Source organism: Scomber scombrus, chromosome 21 (genome assembly GCF_963691925.1).
Source record: "Scomber scombrus chromosome 21, fScoSco1.1, whole genome shotgun sequence".
NCBI lineage: Eukaryota > Metazoa > Chordata > Actinopteri > Scombriformes > Scombridae > Scomber > Scomber scombrus.
Window position 1 is genome coordinate 8,157,433 of NC_084990.1, and position 8,416 is coordinate 8,165,848.

An 8,416-nucleotide genomic window follows, 5' to 3' on the forward strand; every position below is an offset into this window, starting at 1 on the left:
CTGTCTGGTACAGATTAATTTGAAGTAGTATCATGCTTATATGAGTTGAATATTTAAACCAAAGTTGTCATTTTTAATGACTACACCAAAACATCTTAGTCTTGAGCATTTCTTACATTTTTTCCTTGAATTCAGCATGATTTTATATTTTAAAACTTAATGAGCTGTACTACAATGTTTGAGAAGTTTTGTGATGACTGGCTGAACTGCAGAAGCAGTTTGTAAAACATGGAGGCTAATGTGCTTGCTGTCAGCAGTGTGAAAAAGTTGGATTTTCAGCTAGGGATGCTCAATGAAGAGGAAAGAACTAATGCACACTATGTGAAGGCATCATCTTTGTTAAAACATGCCTGGTTCAGGCCTTTTGGGGATGTATGTTGTATTCATACAAGTAATGAAATGGTCTGCTTGGAGTATAAAATGGCACACTGCATGTATTCATTATTTGAGAAAACATGAGCAATAAGACAAAACATTTTTTTCTTTACTACATCAAATCAATCATCTTAAGTGAAGGTGGCAGCACTTTTTGAAGGTGAATTCAATTGAAATAGTCACAAATAGGAATACAAAATCCTTATAATTTATCAGTATGCTGGTTTTGTGAAAAAAGCACAGCTTTTGCAGATATGTGTGTGTGTGTGTGTAGTCTAGGAAGTAATGTTACAATCTAGATTTCCTCATCCACAAGACAAGACAAAATAAATACCTCCATAGTGCACTGCTATGCCATCTATTTGACTCCAAATTTAAATCTAACAAATAACTAGCAAATATAACTTAAGTCGTATCCCCCTCAGGTGATTTGTGCACCAACCCAGTGGATATCAATCACAGTTTTTGCATTATCTACTCTGCCAGAGATGAGTTCCAATGAAAAACGGTGTACCTTTCTGAATCCTTTACAGCTTACACAAGCCCACCTTGAATGAGATGCACCTATAATGCTGTATAAACACCTTAAAGCCCTTGGTAATATGAACAAAGGGAAATCAACAGGTCTAGATGGTCTACTGCCTGACCTCTACTTGTCTTTTTCGCCCTAGTTGGGCCCTCTTATTCTTGAAATGATTTATTCTGCTATCAAAAAATGTCTATATCTAATAACAATAGTATAGCTCTTTTCCTTCTAATTCTAAAAATAGCAAGTACCCATCTGTCTGTCCAAGTTACTGCTCTTTATCAATTTTGAACACAGATATAAAGCTTTTTACACCAAAATACTAGTTCCTCAACTGGAAACATTTATGACCCCTTAGTTATATGAGGGCCAAATGGGTTTCATCAAATATTGTCTTGTCTCAGACAATATACATTGGCCTCTCCATGTTATGGAAACTTATATGAAGTGCTATTCTGCCTCTAGATGTGGAGAAGGCACCTGACTGCCTTGAGTGGTACTTTTTATGGGCTGTATTACACTGCATGAATTTTGGAAATTATGGTTAAATTAAATGACTGTATACCGACTCAATGGTCATGGTGTTGACAGGTAACACTTGCTCCAAAATATTCCCAGTCTCACGTAACTTTCACCAAGACTGCCCTCTCTGTCCTCTGTTATTTACTCTATCCTCTGAACCTATGGCCCAGCAATCATGACCCTTTTATTGTTCATGACACCAATCACCACATATCTTTCTATGTAGATGATATACTGCTCTTTCTACAGAATGTCCCCCAATCTTTTCCCCGCCTCCTACATATTTCAGCCAAATATCTGGATTCAAAATTAACTAGGAAAATCTGCACTATTGCCCCTGAATGACTCTAACAGACAGCCAGCTACCCCGTTAAACATCCCAGTAGTTCAGAAACTTCAATAATTGGGAGTCTCCATCCACCCCTCAGTTTCAAGCCCTGTGTCAATTAATTACAAGAAATTACTTGCGGATGTATAAAAAAATTTAAAAAAATTTAAAAACCCTGATCTACTAACGTGGAGCACCTCTCTGTTCTCATTCTGTTCTCATATTTCAGTTATTAAAATGAATGTTCTCCTATGAATCAACGTTTTCAGCTTTATGCTCCCTCCCCACTACCCAGTGGTTATTGGAAGGATTTATATTCTGCAATCTCTAATTTTATGTAGGGAAAAAAAGAAACACAGACATAAACTTTCAAACCATCAGAGACCAAAATCTGATTTTGGTCTCTGGGACTGGGACTCAGAACTTCCAAATGATACTATGGATCAGTCGTGCTGTGTCCTATTTCCAAATGGTTGGATCCCACTGCTTCTGTATGCTGGTACCCTATAGAGTAAAACATTGTTCTCCCTCATAGACTAAAAAATCTAAGTTACTCCAACTTTTTTTCTTCAACATCCTAAAACAAAATTTACCTCTATCATTACTGAATTGATTTCTGTTTGGCAACTCATTTTCACGAAATTTCAGCCAACTGGTACTTTCATCCGCCCATATTTCGTAACTATGGTCTTGAGTTAAGAGGACATCCAATAAAATTCCCCCAGTGGAGTAATAATGGTGTACTAACTCTTTATGACATTTTTGGGGTGGAGGGTGTCCCCTTATTCCAAGACATTCAAAAGCACATTCATTTGGCTGAATATTTTGTTTTTTTTCCCTATCCACAACTGCGCATAGCAATGTACACCTATGGTTTACCTTGGAATGGCCCATTTCACATGACATTGACCAAACCCAATGGCCTAGTTTCTACCACTTATGCTATCCTGGCAAAGACTTCTTCTAAACCTTTCCATTATCCATTTGGGGAAAGGTGACCTATCATCTAATAGCAAATCTGAAATGGCAACTTATTTGGCGCAATACTCTGCTATCTTCCAGAAACCCTAACCCTAACTTATTCACTTTTATTTTATTCATCAAACATATGCTACTCCTCGCAAATTACATAAAATGAAAGCCTTAGCATCACCTAACTGCTGTTTATGTATTTTGGGCACCCTTCCTCACATGGTATGGGAATGCACAGAGGTTGCAGACTTCTGGGAGAAAGTTTGTGGCATGTTGTCCACCATATTGTCCAAACCAATCCCATACTCACCATCTGTCCTCTTACTTAATGAAAACTCTAACCTAGATCTTTCTAGACAGATCTTTTCAGACAGAGAAGCCTCCAGTTGGTCGGCCTTACAGCTGCAAATTTAAAAAGACTCATAGCCTGCACATGGAAGCTTCCCCGCTCTATCTGTACCGAAGTGGTTATTAGACTTTGTTGATATTTCAAACGTAGAACACTGGACAGCTGATATGCACCATGCTAAATCTGACAATGTTACATGCTGGAATAACATCATCAGTACTTTTAAGTCCTTATTATAAACTTACACTGTTCCATGGGGTCCTCGGGGGTAGGGTTGGGGTTGGGGGTGTCAGGGGTAGGTAAGAAGGGGTCCGGAGAGACGGAGTAAGGAAGGGGAGAGCAAGATAGGGTTTTGATATGGCTAGTAGTCTATAGTCCTGTCTCTGTTTAACCTTCAAACTTTCCTTGTAACCCCCCTCCACCACCCACATGCTCCCCATCATGTCTATTTATTTATTCTCTCTGTTTGTACTGACCCAGGGTAGAATGACCACTCAGTCTTTGTTTGTTTGTGCTGTTATATCTTTGGGACAATTGACATGCAATATAAAAATGTATGCTTAACTTCTCTCCTCTGTTAATTGAGTTTAGTACAACATCCCTGTATCTTTACTCAATCAAATCTATTGATTATTGATCTATTATGATCTCAAGGCCACACAGATTTTAATTAAAAATCCATCTAGAAAAAAGGAGCACAAACAGATTATAATCAGAAGTCAACTCACTTTCCTAGAACAGAAACCTACAGACTGTTTTGTTATCGCTTTGGTGCAGGCACTGTGTGCTGTTTTTAATATTCTTAATTCATTGACATGCTTTATTTATGTCAATAAATGGGATTCCACCGCATAACAAAACACTGTGTTCCTATGCTGGCTTCAGGAAACCTGTATTATCCTTTAATAACCACATTAAATAAATATGAGTCTGTCTTAAAACAACAGTAAGGTGTCCATATGAACAGTGAAAGAGGTTTTCCACACTGTAATCAATCCCCTGTTCATACTGGTTATTAAAGGATCCCTTTCAGATCTGCTTTCATTGTAAGTGATGGTGATCCACAGTGTGTCCACACAGTCATTTTGTGCAAAAATACATTTAAAGGTTGATGTGAAGCTTATATGAGGCTTCAGCAGTCTAAGTTAGTCATATGAAGTGGATATCTGCCACATTTACAGTCTTTTTAGCAACAAATTCCCCCTTTGTGTTTCCTCAGATGGTGTTTCCCCGTTGAGCTGTAACACAAAGACTGTAATGTTGAAAGATATTGGCTAGATTTGACTCATTTGGACAGCTGAAGCTTCATATTAGCTTCCGATCAACTTTTAAATATGTTTTTGCACATAAGTAATCTTGAGAAATTTGACCCCCATCACTTAGATTGTACATGATGAAGGGATCCTCTAATGACCAGTATGAACAGGAGGAATGATTAAGGCAAGAAAAACCCATTTACTATTTATTCACCAGCAGATTGTTTTAAGACAGGCTTGAAGAATTGTGAGTCCGTCCTTTAAGAAGTGTGTTAATAAAGAAATACATTACTTTATAACAGTGGGTGGCAGTACTGCACCATTACTACCAATACAAAGCGTTTAATCATAGGAGAAACAATTAATCAGAAGATTGAGGCAAGGTGTATGTCTGATTTCTTGGAGAAAATTGGAAAGCTGATACAATCATCTTTGGCCCATTGTAAAATCACCGACATATAGTGGCTGAATACTGTTTTGAGGCTGAAGTAATCAAATTGGAAATGTTTGTTGTGTCTATTTTAGACTTTTTTTTTTCCATTTCCGCTGCTCACAATATGTTGTTATTTTTCAGCAATTTAAGTTTCCTTCCTTTCACAGGCTTTACTACTCACTCAGAATAACCAACAGACAACTGGTTTTGGATTTTCATAAATTCCAGGAGAAATATTCTAAGGCAAAGCTATGCATATTCAGAAGTGCTTTATGTTTGCATGATGTTTTCAAGAATTTGGCTGATATTCAATACAGAAGCAATGAGACAGTGAACAGGGTAACAGATAAGTGAGATAGATGTAGACTGACATTGAACTTTAATAAGTGCTTCTTGACACAGTTTGACATATCTCACAATGTTTAATTTAAGAGAACTCAATTTTACTCACTCTGGATTACAGAAGTAAAGGATGTAAATACCTATGTGACCCTAAATGGTGTATTGAAAGAATGTAATTACTATCTATAGTTCCTGACATTGCTGTGTTGTTTGGACATTACTGGCTGTTTAGCGCTCAATATATTACACTTGCAAATGGAAGTAAATCACATTACTTTCATTAGCAGTGCATTACCTGTGTGTGCACTGTGTACATATGTGTATGTGTTTATGGATGTAGTAAGTGTATGTGACTATTGACCTGTAGGGATAACTGTTCATGTGAAATGTGTTTAGACCTGTATTGATGATAATGTAGAATAAATTAAATAAGTTTTGTGATAATATCTGTAATATTTTGCCTTGGAGACATTGTATGTATCACCAATGTAATGCTATGGTTGGGTTTATTTGTGTGGGGGCATACATTCCTTTTTAATTATTATAGCCTATTTATCTTACACTTCCTTGTTGATTAGATAAAATCAGGAATGGACATATGCTTTAAAGGGCCATATCAGTTTTAGCCATGCAAGCAGCTTGGCTCTGTGGATGGCTGTTTCAGGCGTCTGTTGGTCGGTCCATCACTTTAGTCCAGACCCAACTAGATACATTTAGCTGCTAATACCTTCAGCCACTTATTTATGACTGTAGCTTTTAGTCAGGAGAAGATGTTGTCCAATTTCCCTCAGGTATTTTGACCCCGAACCACAATGTCCTCCAGCTTGTGGGTCGGCAGTGACCTGGCTTCCATCCTCCTCCTACCTGTTCTAGAGCCAACAAGAGGTTCTTTCCACTGCCTCCCCCAACCTACGAGCAGCTGTCTTCTACTCCCTTCCTGCTATTTGCAGAGCTGTGATCATCTTCCACTCAGAATGGGTCCCAAACCCCTTGCAGCCAACCTCCAATGGAAATAACCAGGCCTCCCACCCTTTGTCCCTGCATTGTTGGACCAGGTTCTGGTACTTGGTGGCTTTCTTCTCTGCTGCCTCTTTGCATGTGTCAATCAGTATGATCATCTTTGCTTCCTCAGACCATATGACCACATGAGGCCTCAGGGATGGTTGGACGACCTGGGGAAAGTGTAGCTTTCTTCCCAGGTCCACCTCAGTCTCCCATGATTGTGCTACCTGCAGGAAACCCCTTTTGGTCTTCTTGGAGGAGGGTGCCCCCCAATGACCTGGATAGATGGGGCTGGTCTCACGTGGGTCTAATGCATTTTTTTGTCTCTCCTTCTTCAAGATATTAGCCAGTGCTCTGAAGACCCTGTGATGATGCCATCTGTATCTCCCCTGGCTAAGTGTAATCTTACACCCAGCCAATATGTGCACTAACATGCTGCTCCTTCCACATAACCTGCACGCTGGGTCCTCCCTAATTCCCCACTTGTGCAGGTTTGTTAGGATTGGGAGAGTGTTTTTCACTGATTAGAGCAGGAAAGACACGCGAAACGGCTCCAGTGTCCAAAGTTCAGGCGTTGTGATATTCCGCTTTGGCAGGCCCCACTTTGTCCAACCTCCTTATGATCCAAGTTCCACAGCCCTTGATCTTCCTTCTTCCTCCGCCAGGTGTCAGACATTGCCTGAGATCAAATCTCTCCTCTGGCTTGGGTCTGCTTTCCTATATTGTTTCAAAGCTTCTATAGCCTGCGGAGTAGCATTGGAGATCTCTATACTTTATAAGGTATACCATTCGGACCTGGAGCGAATGCTGATCAGGCTTGTCGTACAATGTCTTGGACTTCTCTCCATGTTGGCTTACTGATGTTAAACCCTTCCTTAGGGGTTTCCTTAGGATGAATCTTAATGACTGGTGATCCCCCAATGTTTCATCTAGCCCCAACATTATGTTAACATTAGTGGTTCTGAGTGAAATGTGAAACTTTTATACATTAATAAACTCATGTCTGCCTCAGGATGAATCGTGACTGAGGAAACAAAAAGAAAATTACATTTCTTGGGGACTTTAGAGGAGATAAGTGTGCATTGTAATGCTGTGTCATTGTAATCGTATATGTTATCTTAATATTAATTCTTAATTAATTAACTTAATACAACATTGTAACTATTCATTGTAATTGTAACTGTAAATGTTCAAAGTAACATGTGATAAGCTAATATTTATTTGATAGGCCCAAACCCTCCCCAAGTTCTGTGCATGCAAATGAAAATACGCCACAGCCGTTCTTGAACAGGGTAATACTCTCAATTCCTGTTGGGTTCACACCTTCTCTGCACTTTTTTCTTTTTCATGTGAAAAAGGGTTGGGTTTTACTTGAAGTTATACTTTCTGTTTTACTCACAATGGCTGTTGGATTATCATCAACAAGAGAACCAGAAAAACTCTATAGCATATTGTATAAACACACAAGTAAGTAAGAACTTCTTTAAATATGATGATGTGGTTTTAAAAAAGTACCATTTTGCAGATGCAAAACTAAAGATTACTGGAAGTTTCAGAGGAAGCAGGCTTTATTGACTGGGTTTAAAAGGAAGTAGGCTAGACCAGTGTTTCCCATCCTGGGGGTCGTGACCCCAGCAAAAGGTCGCAGGATTAATCAAAGGGGTTGCAAAATAACAGGTGAGGATTTGAAAAAAGAAAAAAACAACAACATATTTTTGGCACACAAAATTGTAAATTTTTTGTCAGGCCTCTCTTCCAATTTTTATTTTATTTCTTGTGGATTAGTGTTTTACCTCCTCAGCCTCTGACACTTATTCAAATCAAAAAAACACAATACGTTTTTTTTCTTGGACTGCAAGGTTAGTCGATAAATCGACCAGATGATTGGAAGAAAGTTAACGAGTATACCTAATTTGATAACTAAATTATCACTTAATCATTTTTTAAGCAAAAGTGAAAACATGATGATAAACTGAATATCTTTGGACTGAATTTCACACTATCTACTGACATTTGTTGTTTAAATAATTAAGTAATGAATCAAGACAATACTGGTAGACAATTCAACATGTGACGAGAGGTCAAAGAACCAAAAAGGGTTAGGGTTAAACCAATAAAAACTGCAATTGGTACTATCTCTGCTACATTCTACTATTTCTGCTAGATTCTACTACTTTTAAGCCTGTACATGTATGTATTTGTGATGAGGAGGATGGGATAACTACAGATCCCTCTCCAAGCCTGCTAAAACACCAACTCCCATAATTCCTTGTGGGAGGAGGAACCGCCATGACGTTCAATTTAGGTGACC